This window comes from Prinia subflava, chromosome 4, assembly GCF_021018805.1.
Source record: "Prinia subflava isolate CZ2003 ecotype Zambia chromosome 4, Cam_Psub_1.2, whole genome shotgun sequence".
In the NCBI taxonomy this organism is placed as follows: domain Eukaryota; kingdom Metazoa; phylum Chordata; class Aves; order Passeriformes; family Cisticolidae; genus Prinia; species Prinia subflava.
In genome coordinates, this window is record NC_086250.1 from 51273077 (window position 1) to 51298108 (window position 25032).

The 25032-nt window shown below is 37.8% G+C and overlaps 1 protein-coding gene across 3 annotated transcripts in view; it reads left to right on the forward strand.

Moving 5' to 3' along the window:
• Window positions 1–25032, forward strand: part of CPED1 (cadherin like and PC-esterase domain containing 1) — a 158016-nt gene that overhangs the window by 94724 nt on the left and 38260 nt on the right. The window lies entirely within an intron of this gene.

The following is a 25032-nucleotide window of genomic DNA, read 5'->3' on the forward strand; positions in this document are numbered from 1 at the left end:
TGTGCGCGAGACATTAAAGATAGAAAAGATGGAGATCTGCCCATAAATTAGCCAAGGAGAAACTCATAATTGCTTGACTAAAAATGTCAGGGAGTTGCATTGTGACCTGTATGATTGCAACTGGTGAACAAAATGCCACTGGTTCTAATGGGTTGTATGGCTGGACATTTCAGGGGAGATGCTGAGGCAGATACAGTGCTGTGGGTGCAGATTCTGTAGATACACTGCTATCTCTGAGCCCATGACAGACTGTTAGTACAGACTGGAAGAGATCCAGGTTTTTCTGATTCCTTGCCTTTAATCAAAGGATTAAAATGTCTTTTTAAATAATAGCAGCAAATCATTGTGGGTGGCTGTGAAAGGAGACAGATGACAGTAAATGCTGGGTAGGCAATTCTGCTCATGGGAGAACACTGTTCTCTGGAAGAGTTTATCAGAAAACCTATTTTTATATGATTTTGTCAGCTATGTGGTTTTTTGTTTGTGCTAAGTTATCAGGCAATCATCCCACATATTTAGATTTTCAGTTATGGTCCTTCTTCGCTCTTATTTTAATATAATACAGGTCCAGCAACACTACTGGAATCACTTACATTTTGCTAGAGAACTGGTAGCAGTAACTTTTACAAAAGATTCCTCATAGCACAGACTTCTTTTGTGCTTACCCTTGCTTCCTCTCTTTGCCCAACACAGTAATTTCTCCATGCATTGCTTCATTGTGGTGCAGTTCAGGCAGAGAGCTATAGCTTGATGGACTGATGGCCCTTTAGGGAAAAGAGGGAGCCACACACTCAAATCACCTCAACTTGGGGCCAGACAAGAGAGAGAGAGCGTTTGGGGGGTCCTAGCCCAGCCTAACTAGTTGGGCTGCTTCCTTCTGAGTGCTTATACCCACAGGAAGGCACTGCTGGAACCATACTGCGCAGGCAGAGGCAGGTTCTCTTGAGTCATGCCCTGTGTAGTACTGATGATATTACCTTGTGAAGGCACCTGAGATCTCTGGAGAGGAATGGATGATGTGCTTGAGGACTCTGTCTCCCTCTACCAGCTGCTGGTTTTCCGTGATTCCACAGGGAATATAGCTCAGCTGTCTCAATCACCATGCTGGGTCAGGATTTGAATTGCCGACAGTAACTAGGCTAAATTAGGAAGGTAGGGTGAAGCCCATAATTTTTTGATGCTTCCAATTCCAACTGTGCAATATCAGGACTTAAAAATTATTTGCTCAGTAAAGCATAAAGCCTTACAGGTCTTTGAATGAATCACATAAGTATGAAAACTTGAAAGTTTGAGTTAAGCAGTTCTCCTATACAAATTCCAGAAAATCCAATGACATTTAAAAGTACAATAATTGAAGGAGGTAGGGAAGAAGAAGGGGTCATCCAAAGTTTCTGAACTGAAATATTTAGCTTATGTTTTGGGTAAATAGCTGTGTCAGTGTTTGCAGTCTGTCAATGTGTTGAATTCTGTCTGATTCATGAAGGGAAAGTTCATTAGTTAGAAATAACTTGCACTGTATGACAGCACACAAAGTATTACAGTAATGATCAGACTGCCACTTTATAAATCACAACAAATCAGTACAGCCATATGGGCGAAGTATTTACAAAGTATATGTTGAGTGTAAATCTGTGAGGTTTTTATAAGTGGTCACTGCAGTTTGTACTGAAACAAAAGCTATTGTCAAGGTTAAACTGCAATAGCTTTGTGTGATACACCAGGGCTCTCTGGTGCCTTGTTTACACTTTTTGGTAAATGGTGGCACTCGTTAAAGGCTCATGTGGTAGTAGAGTGAGAGGGCTGTTTGTGCTGACTTCGTGCAAGCTGGTGTGAGTACAAGGAACAAACAAGGTGCCTGTGCTACATGGCACACAGGCCATTCCAGGTACCTGTTAATGGAATATCACAGTTTCTGGTACATGAGCTTGTTACTCTGCAAGACTTTCTGTCATGTTCTGAGACATATCATGAGAGATGCATGGTAAAACTGTCTAGAGCCACGTTTGAGGCACATAAAGGCATGTTCCTTAGTTATACAGTTGTACACCTCAGCTCTTCCAGTTCTGGGACTCTCCAAATAGACTGTGATTTGGATTTAGTAACACCTTCTAAGCCAAATTTTGTGATGTGTATAACGGTAAAAGAAAACAAAAATATTCTTAATTCAAGTCCTTTGAATAAGGAAAAGACTCCCTTTGACCTCTATGTAATTTGTATCTGACCTAACTAGACCTATTTCTAAACATGTAGGATGAAAAAAATTAGTCTGTAGAAAAGAGTATACCTCCTATTGCATCTCCAGAAATAATTGCTGGTCTTTGATCATCTCAGCTTTTGATGCTAGTGAAATTTGTTGTTGGCATTTTGGCAGTGAAAAGCTGTAAAGTGAAGTAGAGGGTGTAGGTTGTTATGAAGATGTAAGGGGAAGTCTAATGAGCTTTAGTAATGACATAATAAGTCTTAAAAGCAATTTGTCTGGACTTTTAATGACAGTCATAAAATTCTGATTTGGTAAAATAAAAGCAAAAAGGATAATTCTGCAATTCAGCCAAATGGCACAATAGAACAATGAAGAGTGATATAATGCTGCACTGCATAAAGGCTGTCACCTCTCCCAGCTATGTGATCACAATGAATATTTGAAATCCAGAGTTTGTTTTCCCTGTGTGCTGTTTTGGTTAAGAAGATGGGACATGACCAAAATCCTGCTGTGGGTCTCATGGTCTGGTATAGAGGTTTGACCATTTTTGTACTGCTTGAAGGAGCCGTGGATGCTGTGGCTCCAGGTGTCAGTAACTTACTCAGGCCACCACACAAAAAAATGGGAAATGGAATAATTCCATGTCTCAGTGAATAACTCAAACAAAACTGAGACCTGAAGATTTTATCACAAAATGGGTCAGTCCTTAAGTTCTGAGCCTATCCATGATAAAAGTGGGAAATTTTGTCACCCTTGTTAAGAAGCTTGAGAAATTGCATACTTTATGGACTGGAGAATTTGCCTAATTCATATATGTTTCTAATATCAGCCTGAAGTAGTTATACCTAGGTCACAGAAACCTAGATGTTTTGTAGTTTCATCTAGGAAAACTTAGGAAGCTCAGAATCCAACTTCTTTTCTTCAAGTTCAAGAGACAAATAAGGAAGTCAGTGTTTTAGATTATTTTACTTTGTTCCTCGGTAGCTTCTTCTTGTAGAATGTTCTTAATTGAATGACCAAAATAGAATCTTAGCTCACTTGTGAGATTCTTTTCTGTACAGAACTATAAATGTATGAAAAAGGTTTTACTGTTCTAAAGACTGCTGGTTTCAGCCTATGTTGCTCCTGAGTAAGACGATAAAAGCTTCTTGCATGGATAATCATAGTTTAATTGGTCTGATTTTGTGTTTGTTTAACAACTTGATAAAGAGCAGTAAAATGAGTCATTGAAAAGCATTTACTATGCAAGAGGAGTCCAACACCTGAAGGACAAACTTCTGCCAAAGTCAGGAAGCCAATCCACCACTGCTCTTGTTCCTTTTGCAATCAGGATAGGTAGAAAAACAAAATCACCCATGTATGATAAAGAAGACACTCAGGTTTGATACACTTTTCTTTGCTGAGAAAATCCGTTTCACAGTATAGATCCATTGCTATTTCTGTAGCTGTAAAATCTCTGTATCCTACAGAGAACTGTCCTTCTCTTTACCTGGCCCTCTACAGTTTATGTTTCAAAGCTGAAATCCAGGGCATTCATTATTGACAGTTCAATTGGTGTATTCGTTTTGGTTCACCTCATACACTGCTCTCAAATTCATCTGAAAATGTGAAATAGCCTGTTGAACTTTCCCCTTGATGATACCACAATAGATGTGAAAGAAGAGCCTTCAGCATAAGGCATCCTAAGTGTTAACAGATCATGAAAATTGGCAACAACTGTTGTGCTGAGTATCATAACCTACAAGAGGAGGGCCAGCAATTCCACAGTGATGAGAAGAGAGTGCTTGGTGTTTGAGCTGTGGTCACATTTGCCTTTCAAGTCATTTGGGCCTCCATGCCACACTTTTCAGGAGAAGAAAGCTAATGCAGCTGCCTTTGTTAATCAGTCAGTATGACCCAGGCCCTCGGGGAGGCAGGCAAAGGCAGATACGTACTGAGACACACAATCCTTGCTGATTAACAGTGAAAGCTGGTAAAGTTACTCTCTAAGCCTGTCTGGCCCATCAGCTGCAGAAATGTAATTTAGATGATTATCTACATGCCCATTAAACCTTGTGACCCATCACTAGTCTGTTTGAAGTTTGCCTGCTTAAACTCACTAATAGGAAGAATAGAAGGATTAACTCAGAGGTCATGAAATAAGAGAGCAGCAAAGAAGATGACAAAAGAGCAGAGGAAAACTTCCTACTGCGTGTATTTGGTAAGGAGAAAGAACTACAGTACCATGATCATCTCAGCAGATACTGTTACTTTATGGAGCAAGCAAGCCATCTGGAATTCAGGCCATTTAATCCTTGCGTGTGTGTGCTTTCAATCTATTTTGTTTAGCTGCACTAATAAAATGAACTAACTGTTTGATGAATGTTGTCAAGTTAGGCATTTACTGAACATAATGCAGCATAAAAGAGTGTGGAATGCTGGTGGACAGTAAATATTTCTGATTTTGTTCAGGGCTAGAGTGTGTAGTTATTAACAAGGAAAAGATTTAAATCAATCACATCAGAGTAGCTGCAGTCAGGTCAGCATCAAGTCTTGCTCCCTTTAGGATATGAAGCTCCAGCCATTACAGATGCTTGTTAATTTAAGGATTATGAATGAAAATCTTGCCTAGTGTTCTATTTTTATTTGATTAAATTGAAATGAATATAAACATTTCTAATAAGCTGCCTAAATTACTTGAAGAATGTTGCAATGAAATTGGTGACCCGTTAAAACTAAATTCCTCGAGAAAATATGGGATGCATTGCAGAAAACAGAATGGAATACATGAGTACCTCAGTAAGGATGACCTAGGGTCTGACTGGTTACTGGAAGAAAATGAGCTTGAACTTTAAATGGAGTCTTGAAGATCATTTACCTACTTTTACATATACTACAACTCTTGAAATGAGTCCTTGCCCTTTTGCTAAAGACAGCCAGCCTATTTGCTGAGAAACATTGGCTGGGAGCATATTTCACTGTATTTCAAAGAAGAAAAAAACATTCCTCTCATGCTATCTTTGAATATCTAGGTTTTGCAATATTAGATCTCTTTATAAAGAATTATTGTGGTCTATTTTGCAATACTTTTGGTATATTTATTTATTTAGATTTTTTCAAATAGTTATGATTAAACATAGTTCTGTTTCTCATTTATTTGTGTTGAATCAAGCATATTTTCTAGTTAACTCAGACTGCTCCTTTACATGTACAGTTCTGTATGAGACACAACAATATGCTACTGGCAGTATTCAGTGCTGTAGCAATTCATTTTAGAACCTGAGACTTTTCCCCCAGTGTTTTTAGGATTTTTTGACTGATAGTGCAAACTCAGATACTTGATGCTCTGAAGCTAATGCCTGTACTTTGTAATAAAATGCATTAATTTTAAAATTCCACTTTAAGCATCACCTGAAGATGCCTTACACATTGATCTGGTTAGAAATTTTCCAAATTAGTGTCAACCACAGTTGGATCTTCAGTGTAAAACTGTCAGTTTTCATGTGTTGGCCACACTGGCAGTGGTTCTCACCTTGAAAAATGTAGAAGTTTTAGGAGAGAAATAAACTTCTGTTGCTGATCATAAGTCTTCCATTGACTGGCATGTACTCAGCTGTTTCCAACCAGACTGCTTCAGAGGACAGAAGTTATTCATAAATCTCATTCCATTGGTGTTGTCTGAAAAATAAAGTAGATGCCAATATCTGCTGGGAAGCCTTGTAGAAAACAGATCAAAGGCTTCTGGAGTTTATTTAAGAAGGAGCAGTTGTGCGTGGCTTAATGTCTGAGCATGGCATGAAAAGTGAAACAGCCATGACAATGAGCCACCATATGCAGAAGTCCTCTGAACTTCAGTAAAGAATTTGAGTAATATGTGGTACAGGTGGACTGTTGTCTCAGCCTGTCATTCTGTTATTCTTTTGTCTCTAAGGAAGGCATTACCTCCTCTGTCCAACCCCATTAAAAAGGGGGAAATTTCTTCTGGAAGTCATTGCAAAATAAAGCCACCTTCACTTACACAGTGTTGTGCTTGCCAAAGAGCGGCCGTCTTCTCTAGGGCATTTGGTTTAAAAGTCTGTGATTTTATGTAATTCACTTAAACTGTGGCCAGTGTTCTGGCCAGCATTTTTACTTTAATGGCATGAAGCTGTGGCAGACAAGATTTGGGCTAGATATTAGGAAAAGGCTTTTCATCCAGAGGGTGTTTGGGCACTGGAACAGGCTCTCCAGGGAAGTGTTCACAGCACCAGCCCGACAGAATTCAAGAAATGTTTGGACAATGCTCTCAGACACAGAGTGTGGCTCTTGGGGCTGTCCTGTGCAGTGCCAGTAGCTGAACTCAATGATCTTTATGTGTCTCTTCCAACTCTGGACATTCTATGAGTCTATGATTTGAGAGTTTCTGACTGAAGCCTATATCTCTGTTTCAGGTGTGAGAAACTGTCTATTTTCCATTAGAATTGTTTATTTTATTTATGTTTGCTCCTCATATGTCGTTGTGGTGGGTTGACCAAGGCTTGACCCAGGCCCACCAAAGCCACTCTATCACTACTCTCCTCAATTTGATAGGAGAAAAAAAATATGATGCAAGGCTTGTGGGTCAAGATAAGGTCAGGGAGAGGTCATTCACTGATAACTCTCATTGGCAAAACAGACTTGACTTAGGGAAATTGGTTGAATTGATTACAATCAAAATCAGAGTAGGATAATGAAAAGTAAAGCAAACCATAAAAATACATTTCTTCCCACAATTCCCTCTTTCCCTGGGCTTAACTTTGTTCTTGATTCTCTGCTTCCTCCCCACTAGTGATGCAGAGAGATGAGGAATGGGGGTTATGGTCAGTTCACCACATTGTTGCTGCTTCCTTTTCAGGGAGACGAGTCCTTACTGCTGCTCTAGCATGACATCTCTCCCACAGGAGACAGACCTCCTCAAAGTTCTCCCGTGTGAATCCTTCCCCAGACTGCAGTTTTTCATGAACTGCTCTGACATGTGTCCCTTTTCACAGGGTGCAGTCTTTCTGTAACAGACTGCTCCAGTGTGGGTCCCCTGTGGAATCACAAGTCCTGCCAACAAACCTACTCCAGCATGGACTCCTCTGCACAGGTTCTCAGGTTCCTGCTAGTAGCCTGCTCCAGCACAGGCTTCCCATGGAGTACAGGCTCCTCTCAGGCATCCACCTGCTCCAGCATGGGGTTCCTTCATGGCCTGTGGATGGATCTCTGCTCCACAATGGACCTTCATAGTTTGCAGGGGCACAGCCTGTCACACCATCATCTGCAACATGTTTGAATGGGAATCTCTGCTCTAGCACCTGGAGCATCTCCTCTCCCTCCTTCTCCACTGACTTTGGTGTCTGCACAGTTGTTCATCTCACTCCTCTCTTCTCTGGTCAAAATTATCACAATTTATCACAAGGAATATTTTATATTCTTCTTTACTCTGTTATCCCAGAGGCACTACCACCATCTGAACTGAACCACTAACTGGTTCAGTCTTGACCAGCAGCTGGTCCATCTTCGATCTGGCTGTCATTGGACATGGCTGTTCTCTGTTGGACATGGAGAAACCTTCTGGGAGCTTCTCACAGAAACCACCCCTGTAGCTCCCCCCAGTACTAAAAGTTTGCCATGCAAAACCACTACAGTCCTGTAGGATGCCTTGATTTATAAAATACCTTGGGACAGCTGCAACATCTTCAGTTCAGATCACTAATAGATTGTAACAAAAGAAAAGTAGTGCCTATGCTTTCCTATGGAATCATTGCTCCCGTGTTTTAGGGATTTCACATTATTTTCTTCTTCCTTCAAACATTCCCTATGTGGCTATGTTTTCTTTATGGATGGCACATGAAACAGTAAACCCCCCCCCCCCCCCCCAAAAAAAAAAAAACTTAGAAGAACCCAAAAGGGTTTAAAAAATTAAATAAATGGCTGTCCTGATGTCTCAAGGTGGTCCCTACCCCTTAGTCAGCTGACTCTTTATTGAACTCAGTGGAGTACCAAGGCACAAGCCTTTTCCTGGCCATACCAGGCTCTGCTGGGAGAAGGGTTGGGTAATGTTTCCAGTCACTCTGATCTCTTAGTTTGAGTTCCTCCAAGGAAAAGTGAAGCTTCAGCAGGGAAGTTACCAACTACTGCATCTTTAGCAATAAAATCACTTTAGAAAAGGATCAAGGAACCTCCTAGGACCTGCCACCTGAAAAGGATACAAAGAGAAGGGGAGCAGGTGTCAATTGCCACAAGATTTACTTATCATATCAGTTCAGTATCACATCTTCCTTCAAGCTTCTGATCCCAAAGAAATTAGGACTGTGCACACCTGCCAGTTCTGTGTAAGTGCTCAGTATGCTCAAAATCATTTCTTACACCTTAATGCATCCAAGTGACCCTAGATACCTATGTTTTGGTGCCTGTACCAAACCCTGAATACCCTGAATGTTGCTGGCTTGTACCTGATTGGGTAAGGTAATTGCCATAACCTCTTGTTGCTATATGAATTTTTTGCTATGACATATGTTGTCACAACTCAAAACTCTACTGATATTCCTGATAACTGTTCCCCTTGTGCTATACCTTTCCTGATCCAACAGCCTAGTGTTTTTCATACTATTGAGCTACAGATATAAATCAAAAAAATATATTGAAAAAAAACTTCTTGAGGGATTGTCTTCTTTTAATCAAAACTAAAACTTTCCTAAGCAAACTTATTTTGCAATATACCATAATATCTTTCTCAAGAGAGGAAATTCTCGACAGAAAAGTTGCACAATTAGTGGTACTTTGGGGGGACTTTTTAAAAGCAGATGTTTAACACTTCAGAATTTTATTGTGAGAAAGTGTGGATGTGCTGGAAATTGATTAAGATAGTAACAAATCTCTAAGATCTGCCAAGTAAATTCTAGACACAAGAGAACACTAATAGAATGCAGGAACTAAACAACAATATGATAACAGCAAAAAGACAGAAAATACTTCAGGGACCTCTAATCTCTATGGCTTGGTGAGGTTTCAGAGGGAAAACATGAAGATCTAGTGCATTTTTCTGGAAAGTAGTGTGCACACAACTTCCTGCACTGGACATTTCCACTGAAGTCAGTGGGATAACTTATTCTGAATAATACCATATGTCTCCATCTTTTCAGGCCCAAAGTCTTAAGCTATATTTATTAGGTCTGGAATGTGTATAGTTGTATTCATGTTCACATTTGTCCAGAACAGTCATTATTTATTTATTCCTAATCCAGAAACATATTTGTAGTATTTATCAATGCTCCTGAATTTTGTCTTCTAAGTCTTTTTGCATGATGGCATGCTTTGATATCTACAAAAAATGACCTTGTTTGTTAGATATGAAAAATAAATGATCTGTTTAATTTATTATGTGAATTGCCACATTATTAATTCAGAGGAATATATTCATTTATTACATAGTGTTGATAAGTATCAAGGATTTTCTTATACGTATGGGGCCTGGATACTGTCTTCTGAACTAGTTTTGCAGTGGGATTTCCTGAAGTTTTTAAAATTGGTGGAACATAATCTGCTAGAATAATTCAAACTAACAAAGAAAGAATATAGCCTCTTATTCCTTCTTTTAGTTCATTCTGTCTTTTTTCCTGTTTATGTGTCCATCAGTAACATTTGGTTGTTTTGTTTGAGCATGTTTGTGGAAAAATATCTGTTAGGTCCACCATCAATGTCCCTTTCAAAATGAAAAACTATGAAAATGAAAAATGCTAGTCTTCCTCATCTGGTTATGTAATGGAGTTTGGTCAGATTGGGGGGGAAAAACAGGTCAAAACCATGCAATTTTGGAAATCCTCAAGTGGATTTAGAATTTGTGTCTCAATTCCCATTGGGCCAGAGCTTTGGCAAGTAGGGGGATTAATCAAAGGAGAGGGAGAAAATTTAATTGTGTTTTGTTTTGGAGTGACTGATTTTTTATATTGTGAGCATCATACTCGGGTAGCTCTTCAGACCTCAAGTTTCCCATTTTCCACTCATTTATGAACAGAGTAACAAAGTACTCACCTGGCTATAAGTTCTTTGCATATACCTTTAAAATTTCTCCATAAAAACATTTTATTAGCAGTATTAAATCAAATGCTTTCAAGTATTCTGTAGCTGGTTTACTCAAGACTAAAAAAGTATATACAAAGAACATTTTACCTGATGAAGAGATAACTGAAACATTTTTAAAATTTTATTAGTAAAATGCACTGAAGTATTACACAGTGCACATTTTGTGTTTTGCCAGATATGATTTTATGTTCTTCCTTTCCTAAATTCACTAAACACAGAGCATTTATTTGTCAGGAATCTGCAAGGTACTAATGTTTACTGTCACATCAACCACTCCTCTTACTGTTTATTTGTATTTGTAGTTAAATACTTAAAGTTTTCCCTTTGCCAAATCTTTGTATTCTTTTCACTGAATGAGTGGACAAGTCTAACTTAGGAGTAAACACAACACCTGGAATCTTCTAGCTGATTGTGCAATGAGAGCAGAGGCTAAACTGAGGTCTTCATGAAGATTTGGACATCCCATAATAGAGTATGAGAAAAAAAAATGGAACAAGTATTCTGTATTTGTCCTTGATCATAGGAAAACATCAAAAATGTGTAGATGCATCATGCAGGACTGTGGGTTAATCTTCACATTAAAATCTTAGGATATGACTTTTCCATTCTTAAAATAGTGTGGAACAATTTAGAGGGGTTGTTTTGATTTGTTGGGATTTTTTTTAAGCTGAAATTCAAATCTTGTGGCTGAAAACTTGAAATCTAAATGAAATTAAAATGAATTAAATGAAAGTTATAAGCAGGGGTGGTCATAAGCAGAATCCCTTCCTGTGACTGTACAAACAATGCTCTGCAGTATGTATACTGTATACCACTAAACAAATGATAGGAATACATGACTAAATCATTTATTTTTGTTTTAGTAACCCTGAGATCAAAATAATATAGATGGGTTACAGTGACCAGAGAAAAGTACTACAATTATCTCTACAAGCAGTAAATCCACTGAATAGAACAGCCATGTAAGAACAGCATCTATAGCAGCAGCTCTCAGTCCATGGCATGCACACTTACACTGGTACTTCATTTCTGGTATTCAGAGTTTCTTCTCTGTGATAACCTCTGCCACTGCTGCTCCCTATTCAGTTGTGTATTCAGTCTTCCACTGTAACATTTTGACTGCTACACTAAGGCTTATGTTTAGAGCAAGAGTATCAAAATAAAATTAATAGCAGTACAAGATATGGTACTTTGCTTCTCCTGTATGAAATGTTATAGGTGTTAAATTTCCCCCTTTCTTTCTCCCTCCTCTTTTTTTTTTTTCAACTTTCTCACTTTTCTTGTTTCCTTCGAGAATTCTGCGGAGCATGTATATAGATTAAGGAGAACAAGGTTAAGATTTGCTCTGCATGAGCCAATGCTCCCACTTACCCACCTTCCAGGTTCCACTCTCACAAATCTTCAAGTTCCCCAGCTGTAAGAAAAAAGTAGATGTCAGGAAAATTTTTAAGCTTGAAAATAGATTGGATATTTGTTTCCAATAATCCAAGCAGATTGGATTGCAGTCCAAGAAGAAAGAATTGGAAGATGAGTACAAAAGACTGTAAGGTCACCTAGGACAGGTGGTGAAACCCAGACTACAGTGACCCCTGCAATGATGATCTTTTCCCCCTGTTGCAAAGAGGGTTAAGCCCTCTTAAATATTGCACCAGATCACTGAGCACTTTAGAGGCTGTTGGTGAACAGGAATTTATATCCAGGATGTAAGGACATGGTGAAGCCTTGGCTAGCAGATATATTAGCTGTCCAGTTTTCTGGATGGTGTAGAAAATACTCAGAGAGAGGCACTCTGTTTCCTTTTACCTGAGCCCAGGGAAGGCTTCTCCACAAGCTGGCAGACTGCTAAGACACTATCTCCTGATAGAGAAAGTGCACTGTAGGCTTTTATAAATCTCAATTCCCAGTATTGCTAACACTTACGCACAGCTAGAGAGCAGCTGGTGTGATAAGCAATGCTACTCAGCAAAAAACCTTTCAGCAGAAAAGACATCCCTGTTAAAGGCATCGTATAAACAGCAAAAAATCCCATTCTAGATCACAGTGGGAGAAACTTGCATTATGTCTCACTATTAGGAGTTCTTAATTTGCAGTAATAAGGATAAAATGGCAGGGTTTTTTTCTTTTTTAAAGGAATTTTTGCCGAGGGATGAGAAGGTGCCTAGCTCACAGAACTGCAACCATCTTTAGTTCTGCTTTGAAAAACACACTTTTGCACATACTGATTTCAATTGTGCACACAGCTTTGGCCACACATTTCAAGATTTGTATACATGACCAGGATACATTTTCAAAAGTAATAATAAATTTTCAGGAATCTTTTAAAAATATGTGATGACTAACAAATATTCAAAACAACCTGAAAGCAAATTCAGACTGTGAGATGCAGGATCTTGAAATGTCCAGCAGAGAATTCCACATTAACTGCATGAAATTCATCTGCATAAAAGATGGGAAACTTTATTCTCTTTATTTTATTTATATTCATGTATTTCTTTTCAGATATTTTGCGTACTTTATGTTGACAATATGAAGCAGTTTACTGAAATCCATAATAAACTTAGATTTTTTTCCTTAAGCTGTTTCTTTTGTTTTGCATTTTATTGTTGCAAATGAGGACTGAGCCTGCATTCAGCTGTTGCTGTGGCAGCCTGGTATAACCCCACCAAAGTAACTGAGGCTTTGTAACTGAGTACAGACTATAGGTTTGTACATTTTGCAAAGTATCTGGAAACTGTGGTGGATCAGTGCCAAACCCATAACTCATTGCTTTCATTATGTGATGATTTTATGACATATAATATTCAATTTTCTTAACAGCAGTCTTTTAAATGCAAATGTTTGGGAACTAATACATTTGTGTCCCTAACCCTTGTTCATTGCTATCTTGGGTAAGGGTGTTTTATTGGAGACTGGGTAAGATATGTTTGTTTGAATCTAGTGCTTGGTTATGACAAACTTTTAGCACCTTACCTTAACAGTTTAGGCACCTAAGTCAGCTTCCAAGACAGGACTGAAGGCATCATAATGCATCTGATCTTAAATCAGAAAATAACATAAAGGACTGAACCATTCATTCACTGTCAAACACTGATATAGTCTCCTTAATAATATCATTTCCTGGGAACATCAGAGTTCCCATTTGAAATGAGCACCTCAGAAAAATGGAATGAAACAAGTTTAATTACTTTTTTTATATCTCTGGTTGTCTTTAGGAGTATAAAGAAACTTAACAGATACTTGGTGTTTTGAATATTTGCAGTGTTAACCCTAGGTCTGAGACAGTATCATTTATTTTCATTTGACAGGTGGGTTTTCTGTACTTGGGGTTTCAGAAATCACTGAATTTCACATTTGAATGATTGCATATAATATATAGCATGTTATTGATATTATATATTATATATATAATATGGATATGTATGCATATTATATGCATATATAATATATATGCATATAGACATTTTATTTTAAAGACTGGGCTAAAGCATAAATTGATTGAATACAAGACATGAAATACTTTTATCATTTTGGCAAGTTCTACAATAATATGAATAGTTCCTTTAGAAGTTAGTGATGTATGTATTGATTAGGTTCAGAAATACCGATTCATTGTCTGTTCGGGCTTTCAGTTCTTCTACCCCTACTTTGATTATCAGATGTCCAGAGAGGTTTCTTTTGAAGGCTAGTTCAGCATACTGGAATTGAAGCAGTCTGGTGAGTTTTTCCTAAAATGACCTTTCAACCCAGAATGTCCTTCTGGTTCCTCCAGTCTTACCCCAAAGTAAAAAGAGACTGTAGCTCCTTGTTTCTTTTTCTTGTGCCTGCAACTCAGTTGTGTTTTATCTTCCTCATTCTTAATGACCTCCTCCTGTTGTTCTCAATCTGCTCCAGGTTCTTTTGTCTATGTAACAAAATAGATAGATTATTCCTCAGAAAGCTCTTTTCTCTGATGGAGAGAACAATTTGTTTCCTGGTCAATAGTTGGATTGGTGATATGTCATAAGTGAGGTGAGATTCAGATGGATGTAAGATGAGTACTGCAGTGTCCTCTTCCTGACTGGCTTTGTCCTTTGTAAGAAGTGTGACACCACCTTAAATAATTGTCCTGCTGATGGTCTTAATAGTTCCTTCTGAATCATATTCCAGTGATCATCCTGGATCAAAATACCTTGCTAGTCAGTTTTCAGAGAAGATTTCTGTTACTGGTTTAAGGAATTATCCACAGTTCCAAATCAGTATAGTTGTCCTAAGGCAACTGTGTCTGCTTACATAGTTTGGTGATGGATTGATGTACAAAAAGATGGTTCTTTGTCACCTTAAATACTGTGCAAACCTAATTTTCTAGTCAAGAAAAAAATCCACTCACTGGGGATTTTGTCCAAGACAAAATATATGCACCTAGAGGGTTGTGTTTGGGTTCCCTCTGCATAAAAAGAGCATGGACAGGCTGGAGAAGGTCCAGCACAAAGATGATCAAAGGACTGGGAAGCCTGCCAGATGAGGAACTCCTGGCGTTTGAGGGCTCAGTCTTGAGAAAAGAAGACTATAGGGAGACTTTAGCACCATGTTCCAGTATTTAAAGGGCAGCTACAAAGAAGATGGAGACTTCCTTTTTACAAGGAGTTACATGAAAAAGATGAGGGGTAATGATATAGGTTACCCTGGGGGAGATTCCACTTGGACACAGAAGGAAAATTTTGCACGAGGTCAGCCACTGAAACAAACTGCAAAGAAAAGCGGTGGATTACCCAATGCTGGATACCTAAGATTCAGTGGACAGGGTGCTGGGTCATTTTTTCTAGACTGTGCTTTTGACAAAGAAGTTGGACCACGTGATTCTTGAGGTCCCTTGCAACCTGGTATTCTATGTTTTTATGGTTCTATGGCAATTCAGATTGAGACTCCAAGAAGGAGCATCAGACAAAACTGGATTGAGAAAGTTCATTTCAGAATAGGTTAAAACCTTTGACAGAGTAAGTTAAAACATCTTTGACTAGAGATATGTCAACCAGTTGGTGGGGTGCACCAGGTCTCTGCTGTATTGCTTTCAGTTGCTGCTGGTCAGCTGTTTGGCACTGCTTCCTCAGCAAACATGCAGTCACTTCTTGTAGAAACTCTCCTACACTGTTTCACAATAAAATTAACCAGGTTTGCTAGACTGCAGTATGTGAAATTTGAAATACTTTGGAGCCCTCAATAAATGAGTTATCACATTTCTGCCTGCTTTGAGCCTCCTAAAATCTGTTCCAACCTAAATTATCCTGAGTCTGTGATTAGTCTGTGAGACTAGAGTCCATGAAAATTAGTTGAGTGTCAAGACTGTTGAGAATGCCTCAGCTCCATGGATTACTTCACATTAATAGTAACTCATCCCATAGTATGTCTTTTCTGTAATTCCTATACACAGGAATCATAGGTGAGCTTTTCTCACCTCCTTTGTAAATGTGTCCCAAGAAGGAAAACAGGTAATGTTTCCACTGCATCAGGCAAAATTCCACCTATCTTTGAAGGTCTGAGTTGACTGTAGCCCTTCAAATTTGCTAAATCCCACAAATAAAACTGTGTGCGTGCCAGCTGGCAATCAGATGTACAAGTGAATAGTGCTCATTAGCAGGGCCTGGTTGTATTTGGAGCTCAGACTTGCTGTGTACATATCCCACACATAGCTGCAGCTAGATTCCAACCTCTAGACCTTTGGCAATGTAAGGCAGGAGCATCATCTGCCAAGTCAGACTGCAACTCCCCACTCAGCAAGTTAGAAGCTGTGCCAAAATTGCTTTACTGTGAGGCTAAGTATGCTACAAGTTATGTCCTGGTACTCTCATACAAGTTAGTTCACCTGAGAAAGGGGAACACATTCACTAATATTGTTTTTCTACACAGTTGTACTTACAGTTTTGCAAACCACTGTTTATAATCATCACATTCAAATAAAAAAACCCTAACCTTGTTTCTCTAGTATTACTCTGACATTTTGAAGGATAGAGTTGATTAAGGTCCAAAGGATGCAATGTACTCCTTCTTACCATATTTAATAAAAAATTCCACTCAGAAAATTTTTTCTCTTGATCATATCCACATAAAAGTAACTGGGGGTTAGTAATCAGTATCTTAGATGAATTCATATTTTTATAGTTTTTATTGAAATGAACATAAATAACCTGGAGTTTTCTGTTAGCAGGTCTTTTGGTTTAGAATTCTGGATTCACTTTTTTCTGAATCCTTCTTCTGCTTAAAGGAAGACTCGTTCATTCCAGAGTCTCTTCTGTATTGCACTGTTTTCAATTAACTTTATAGTTCAAAATCTCTAGGGAATTGCTATTTTTCCCGTGAATTAATTTCTTTCTGCTAATGGTTAGTTAAAGATTCATCTATGAAACAAAGGAAGGTCCTATAAAGAAGAAATAATAGATGTGAAACAGATATTTGGCTCACATTCGTGCTATTCCTTTTGCCAATTGCTTTTTCTTAGCATTTCATGAGTGATAGATTATGTGGCTTCTCACAGACTTTTTCGCTATGTTGTGGAATGCCCTTTACTGGAAGACTTTAAGTGAGATTAGTAAAACTGCTGGTACACTTGATCTTGTCTCAGTATGGGACAATGAACTAAATTACCCTATGGATTTCTTTGCTGATGGTTTTCTATCCTGCTTTGTGTGTCCAGGATTCTCACAACCCAGGTTTTTTTGTAAAAAGCTGTGCTATGCTACATTTATTTAATCTAAACTGGAAATTAAGTAGAACTGCTAATGATTTTATCCATTTCTATTTCTCCTATCTGAGCTGAAGAACTTCTCTTTCCCTTCAGTTTTAAAGAAGTGAAACAAGAGAGAAGTTTAATTTAGAGATTTTCATTGGCAGAAATCTTGCTCACAAGTGCTTTTCTCTGTAAATTAAAGGTCAAGAGGGTTTAAAACCAGGATGTTCCTTGCCAACAGTGCAATTTAGGATGCAATTATTTGTCACTAATATGGAATGGATGCCATCATTAGAACAATGATTCTTTTCCCTTGTTTTTGACCCAGTAAACATTCTGGTATGAAGCTATGTAACTGTACATATGGGCATTAGAGAAATGAAGGAAGAGTTTGAGAAAGGAAATCTCTGAATTGAAGGCAAACTCATGATACAAATTTCAACTCAAATTAAAGCGGGGATTGACCATAAAGACTTCATTTATGATTGCTGAAGTCTTAGGAGGCTGTTATAGGTCAACAGAACTGTAGTGTTATGATTGACATAAAAGTATAAAAGCAAAGCAATTACTTTAATCCATTGTTCAAAGCAAGCCATTATGTCTACCTAGCTTAAATTAATAAACTGTGATGTAGTAAAAAACAAAGACATTTTCAGACATGTCTTACTTGCTAGCAAAGTAATCTCCAAATATATATTGTTGCTGTAATGCCTTTCCAGAAGTTCAGTCTAATCACTAAAAATTGAATTTCCCAGGAAACTTTTTCTAAATATTGGCTTAATAAAACCAAATTGAAAAGGTAGACTGTTTTTTTAAAATGCCTTTTTTATCTGCAGAAATCTGCTTTCCACAGTTATGAGTTGCGATATATGGTCACAAGAGGTAAAGTTGCAACATATTCACAGGAAAATATTAACATTTTATTTGCATTTCTCATTAACTGTGAACAATGAAGAAAAAGAATTAATATTTTTTCTGTTTTTTCTTCTGATATTGATGGTAATTTCAACTGAAAGGAAGATGCATTTGCTAAAGAAATGTGGCTAAACGGGTTCTAGCCACACAGTTCCTATTGCATCTCCTGTTAGAGTCTTGTGGAATGGCCAGTGTCCAAGGACACAAGGAGACATAAAACATCTGTTCCAACATAAACATGGAAAACTACTTTAGGAGACATTTGTGTCTACCACCATCAGCTGCGTTGCATTTGTTAAACTTATACTAAGTTCTAGTGTTCTGAACAAAGCCAGAGTATCTAAAATCCTCTTTTTTGAAAGACTAGAACAGAAATGAGACAGAAATGAAACAGGAAAAAAACCCCAAAAAAACAGTTGACCTATGATCACATGTAAATACTGAGATAATTACCCTTTTTTTTTCACTTTTTTACTTTTAGTGATGCTACTCACAGAAGAGCTGAACTAATCTTGTCAAAAAGTATAATGATTTATTAGCTTCAGGATCTATCAAGGTGTTTCTGACAATAAAATTTGAACTGTGATTGCATACACATCATTAAGCAGGAGTATGTTAGGCTGCCTTGTTTCCTCTTAAAACACTGTGTTGCAGATTTTACCTAAATAGACTCTACTCTATCAGTGCCTTAATCCAGAGAAGGAGGGCTCAAGGCTCACATATTTTCAATAAATAAAAGAAGAAACTGTCTCAATTGCTGAGATTATGCTTAGTCTATCCAGCAAAAATGCTGACTTTAATTACAAAAAATACATGTTCCATATTTTAAGCCTAGACAAGACTTTAAAAATAGCCATAGAAATCCAAAAATGTCAACTTGGTCCCTCTGTGTGGGAAGATTCTACTGGATAATGCTATGGAAGGCAAAAAAGGCAAAAATAGCTGTAGACTATTGTGCAAGTTTGGTGTTTGGTCCAGGTAGGTGAAATCATGATGTTCTTAGTCAAGGGACATTTTCAGTGATCTCTTCCAGGCACAAACCCAGAAAAGCTGAGTCAATACATCATCCACACCTTCTTTATTAATTCTTTCCACCAGAGATTATGTTAGGAAATAAACTCTTTATTCCCCATTGTTTAAGTTTGACAGAGCTTGAATGCCTGACTGGCCAAATTAAGATGAGGCATTGTAGACCAGGCTCTGTCTGAAAGGTTAATCAATAAAAGCAGAGGCCTCTGGTAGAAAAAATACTGTTTCAGAAAAAGAAACTGGAGTATTGTAATTGCTTTGTTCTACTTCAGTAATTCTGTTTTGTGGCTGTTTTCAGCAAAGAGCAGATGGAAAACTGAGTCATGGATCAAAGGTATACCACACTCTGTAGGAATTTAATTTTTCTGTTTTACAAGAAATTAAACTAATAATCATAAACTTTAGAAAGAAGCAGAGAAAAATGTGTAAATCCACTGAAAAAGAAATGTGAAAGCGTATTGTCTCCTCAAAATGCATTTTATTGTTCCCTCTGAAAGCAAGATATTGAAAATAGCTTTGCTTCAAAGCTCTGTTTTTCATTATTGTGGTTTATTGCTCACAATTAGCTGTTTCCAAAGCCCATTTGAAGTTTTTGTGTTCTTTGACTGCTTCTCCTACAGACTGTGAAAGAAATTTCTGCCTATTGAGGACCATTAAGTTTTATATTTGGTTTGCTGTAGGAAAAAATATTAACAATATCTTCTGCTGCCTACTATTCTTACAGTAGGAAAGATGGAGACATATGTGTGGATTGCCTCTGTGCCTTATAGCAGTCTTAAAAGACATTTGTCTTAAAAGATATTGCCTTAAAAAACATAAGTTACCAGAGAGCTGACATGGTACCTGAGGAGCTACCATGTGCTTTTCTGACAGCTACTCCTGTAGCTGACAGTATGCACTGACCTTCTGTACCAATTATTTTGCTTGGTCCCTGCTCTCTGGAAAAAGGAAAATATGACAGTGGGATGGAAGGGAAGGTCTTCTGTGACCCAAGTATTTTTTTGATCTGTACACTGTGTATGGGATTCCTCTTACCTGACTTCTGTTTTTAACAGTGTGACCTAGTTCCTTTGGATGCCTATATGCCGGGGTGAATTACCAAATTTAAGGCACAGTTCAGTTGATCAGTTCTGAATATCTATTTTATCTATATCTGGGTGGCTTAGCTATAAAGTTGTAGTGTCTGTGTTTCAGCTCCTAATATTTGATCAGATGAAACCTATCTTCTGTAATTTATATCCTGAGCAATCTGGATAAAATATGTTTGACTAAAATGACTCATGCAAGCAAAAGTACATGAGTCTCATGCAGAGGAGCTAGGGAATGTGGTGCAGACTCCTTTAGCAGGGTGTTGGTTGCATTCATTAGCACATGAAATTCGTGTATTTCAAACCTGATGTTGTAACTCTTGGTACCACTTTGTGACTACTGAGTATCTGATGATGGATATTCAGGTCTGAAGACTTACAGGGTGCTGAACTCCGAACAGTCTGTGTACATGTACTTGAGCAGAATGAAAGCATTTGGTCCTAAGGGATTGGACCTGTCTTGGATCTGGCTCTTCACCCACTGAAAATTCCTAAAACTCTTAAAAATACAGGGTCAAGTCATTATAGAGGCAAGATGATTTTTGAAAAAAGGTTTGTTTTGGAAAAGGAAGTAAAAGAAGAGAAAATGAGGAAGAGGGTGGGCAAGAAGACTGGTGATGAGGGAAAATGAGCAGAGAAACCACTTTTCCAATAATCATTTTATTTGAAAGTATAATTTCATAACCTTTTTTTACTTTTCTTTATATGTCTTGAGGTTTTACCTTTCATCCAGGGTTTTATCATCTGTTAGGAATTTAATGTATAATTTAAATAAATGATAGAAAAATAAACCCACTAGTGATAAGAATGAAGGCTCTGTCTCTATGACATAAAAATTCAAAGTGTTCACTTCTCACCTTATAAAGTTATGAAGCTTTGCTCAAGTCACATAATTTTGTGATTGTTCCCTACCTTTAGGTGTGAAAGTTATTACTAGTTGTCAGAAGCTGTTTAAATATAAAAGTTGGCCTGTAAATATTATTTGCTCTTACCATTTGGCAATAGAATAATATGAACAGTAAAGCAAATTAACATACAGTATAGAAGTTAAAAAAGGCAATTTTTATTCTTTTGAGTTTTTAAGTTCCTGTCTGCCAAAAAAGCTCCTTCAAAAGTGTCCATTAATCCTAAATAACAACTTAGAAAGGAAGTAAGGACCATCTGGAAAAGTCTCTTTCATGGGAAGAACAAAGAAATGTGTGATGTCTAGGTCTTGGTGTAGATTTCTGTCAAGATGGAAAGAGCACAGCATATACTTTATTTTGGATATGGTTTTGACTGTCTCACTTGCTGAGCAAATGCTGGGCTTTAAGAAGCTTAATAGCAATAAGGATCTGGACCAAGTTCATTCCTCTTGATAGGAGCATTCTCTTTGCATCAGCTCTTCATGGGAGCATTTCTGTTAGAGGGATACTTACAGTAAGTTCCCTCTGTGGCAGATGGGCATTATCCTGGTTCCTCCAGAGGGCGATTAATTTTGGCACCATCCAAATCAATTTCTGAAGCTACTAGTGTCCATTCTTTGACTCATAACACAATATACAGAATAACATAACAGAATAACAGAATAACATACAGAACCTCATTAATCCAGAATTGAAGAATCAACTCACAGGCCAAGATATGAATGACATGATGCTCTTGGGTCAATAGCTTAGCTCTGTCATAAAATGTTATAGTTAAAAAAATTAAGACAACTTGGGGTTTCATAGTCATCCTAATTATGCCTAGATTTGCTTCAATTCTCTATGTCTCTAGCGTGTTTGAAGACCCTCTGAACAAAATTGAGGTGTTTCTCCCTGTTTAAATCTGAGCATCTCTCTGAGATGCCTAAGCTGGAGCATTAGCTCTTCAGAGTCCTCTCAGTCCACTCAGTAAAGCAAATGGAGAAAAGTAATCCTTCAGGGAGTGAGGTGGAGTACCTAAGAGATGCCATCACAACATTACAGAAAACAGCTCTTCTTTAAGTCCATGGTAACTCTATACTTCTCCTTCTCAATGACCAGAGATAAGGATCACTTTTTAAACCAGAATTATAGTATAGGTGATAGTGGTAAAAAAGACATTCACTGACCTTGAACTCTGCCTTTCCGTAATTTTTGCAAACTGTCTTGCAGCTTCAAAAAGACCTGGGAGTTTCCTGCATGCTATCTGTGAAAAGGGGACTCTTCCAATAAAGATACTACAGAAAGAAGGCTCTGTGCCTGTAACATCGGTTCCTGTAATCAGGAGCTGAAGCGGTTCCCCCTATGAAGTGCTGAATATTTTGTTCTCAACCCAGCAAAATACTAATATGAGTGCTCAATCTTAATCATATGATCCTAAAGCAGGAAAGTGTGAATGGGAAACTATGTTCATTTCCCTAATGATGGAAGCAGAAGCAGGTATAAATGTATACATATTTTGAGCTTTGTATTGCTAAAAATATCTTGTCTTTATAGGCAAGAACTGATAACTGGTGATAGATAACCAGTTAATTGGAAGTCCAAGTGCTGAATTACAGCTTCTTTATCAGTTCAAGCTGCATAATATCTAAGTAGGTTCTAAAATGGTAGTAACAACAAATAGAAGACTTGACAATCTTTCAATCATTCAAATTAAACTTCATTGCAGCAAATATAGCACAGCTGATAAAATTAGGAGTTCTATTTTTGTCTCATAGAAAAAAGATTTTTATTGTTTTGTGTTTGGGTGTTTTTAAATATATGAAACCTAATGTGGAGCAGAATTCCCAGGCCAGATGAACCCCTACTTTAGAGTTAGTCATTTCTTACCCCGTTGGAGATTTTTTTACTTAAACCACTAACTGAACTCACATCAATCAATCATAAAGTATTTGAATTTGCATCTACTACATCTCAGCATTTCTTACAAGAATTATAGAATCATCAGATTGTTATATTTGGAAAAAACCTCTAAGATTATCAGGTTTGGCTATCAACCTTTCATGACCACTCTTCACCAATAAACCATGCCTTTCAGTGCCGTATGCACACATTTCTTTGAACACTTCCAGAGATGGTGACTCCATCACTTTCCTGGGCAGCCTGCTCCAATGTTTGACAGCTCCTTCTGTGAAGAAATTTTTCCTAATGTCTAGTTTAAATTTCCCCTGCTGCAGCTTGAGGCCATTTTATTAGGCTTAGACATTACAGAGATGTTTCAGTCCAGAAACATCAGATTACAGTCCAGTTGTGTTTTCTACTGGACTTGGTCTGGCATACCAGTTCCCAGGATATTTACTAATCAGCCTTCCCTGACAAAACTAGAGGAATGCCCACTCCTAACTTGAAAATCAGCACCCTCAGGTTTCCTATGTGTGAATAACAAGCTGCACCATAGGAAGCCCTCAGGCACTTTTGGCCTGCAGCAGTTGCCTTAGGGAGGAAGGCTGAGGGAGATGGTCTATATTTACCCAGAACGCATGTGGTTTCCAAGAGAGTTCACAGCAGCTTTCCTGTGCAAGAGGAGGCTGACAAGAGGGAGCCAGGCTCTCTATGGAAGAGGTTTACAGCAGAATAAAAGCTGATGGTCATGAATTGGAATAGGGTAGTTTCTGACTGGAAGTATGTAAGGGAATATTTCTTTCTTTGTGATTCAGGCTGCGCAGCAGGGTTGGGCTTGGAGGTCTTCAAGACCAGAATAGCAAAGCAATCCGAACAACCTGCTCTGGTTTAATAGCTGAGTCTGCATGGAACAGAAGCACAGAACTCATGAGGTTGTTTCCAAGTGGAATGATTTTGTGACTCTGGGATTCTGTAACTATTTGGAAGGAGATGCACACTTTTGAGGGGTGTAAAACAAACCTGATGTGCTCTTTGACTGTGGCAAATTGTTATGATGTGGAAGATTCAAAGCTATGTGTTTGCTTATATTAATGAAGTGCCTAATTGTTTTGAAATTCTATGATTTGACATTTGAAATACATTATATAATTTTTAAAATATGAAGGTTACAACTGTAAGTTATCAAATACAGATGAACTTACCACAGCCTCAAGGTAACCTATTTCTTGCTTTATAAGCCAGAAATACTTGTGGGAGTATCATAATATTTCAGGGTTCTACATTTTGCAATCAGATCTCTACTCTTAGTTGACAGATGTGGATCAAAAATATGTGGTTAGACAACCCCTTAAACATTGCTCATGTGGGTGTTGCAGGCAGCAAGTTATTCCAGATAAAATCACAAAAAAGCTATGATCAGCTTGATTCTACTTTGTCATTTTTTCTGACAGTGTATCATGATTTGACACGGTATTTTTTTTTATACCATTACATCTATATAAGCAAAGCTTCAGATTAGGGACCTTGTACTTCAGAAAGAAGGACAAACAGACCTAAAGAGATGCTCTGTTGGAAAGAACCCATATATATGTATCTAGTAGGGTACAAACATGAGCATTCAGGGAATTTATACTTTGCTTTAGCTCCTGGCATTTGTGACATTCAATATTAAGCATGGTGAAACAATAGAAATAACTTTAATAACTTGTTGTATTTGCTGTGGACAGGTACTTGTAAGTCTAGTGGACCTTTGAAATAATTGCACTTAACAGCTGACACTGAGGTCATTCAGAATACAGGGTTTATCTTAGGAAATATCTTAGGAAATATCTAACTTCTTGTAAAAACTGGTTGTGTGCAGCACTCTGCCAGTGGACCACTAGCACTCATAAATAATTATAACACAGCTTTTGCTTGGCTTTAACTCAGAACTAACTTCACTTCAGTCAATTACTGGAGGGTGAGAAAGGCAGAATAGGACCAAGAGAGCTTCTTTTGCTTAACATGAAATGCCTTATAGCACATTCAAGTCTCATTTAATCATAGAACCATTAAGGTAGGAAAAGATCTCCAAGATCATCAAATCCAACCTTCATTTACATGAACCTTTGCATTCTGATACAGTGAAGAGGTTTATGCTGTTTTACCAGGAGGAAGTGGGATCATCCCTAAGACGTTGAACTTGGCAGTGTGAAGACCATTTGGAGCCTCTGCATGTCTGGAATGCCATAGTTACATTGAGGTCATTTG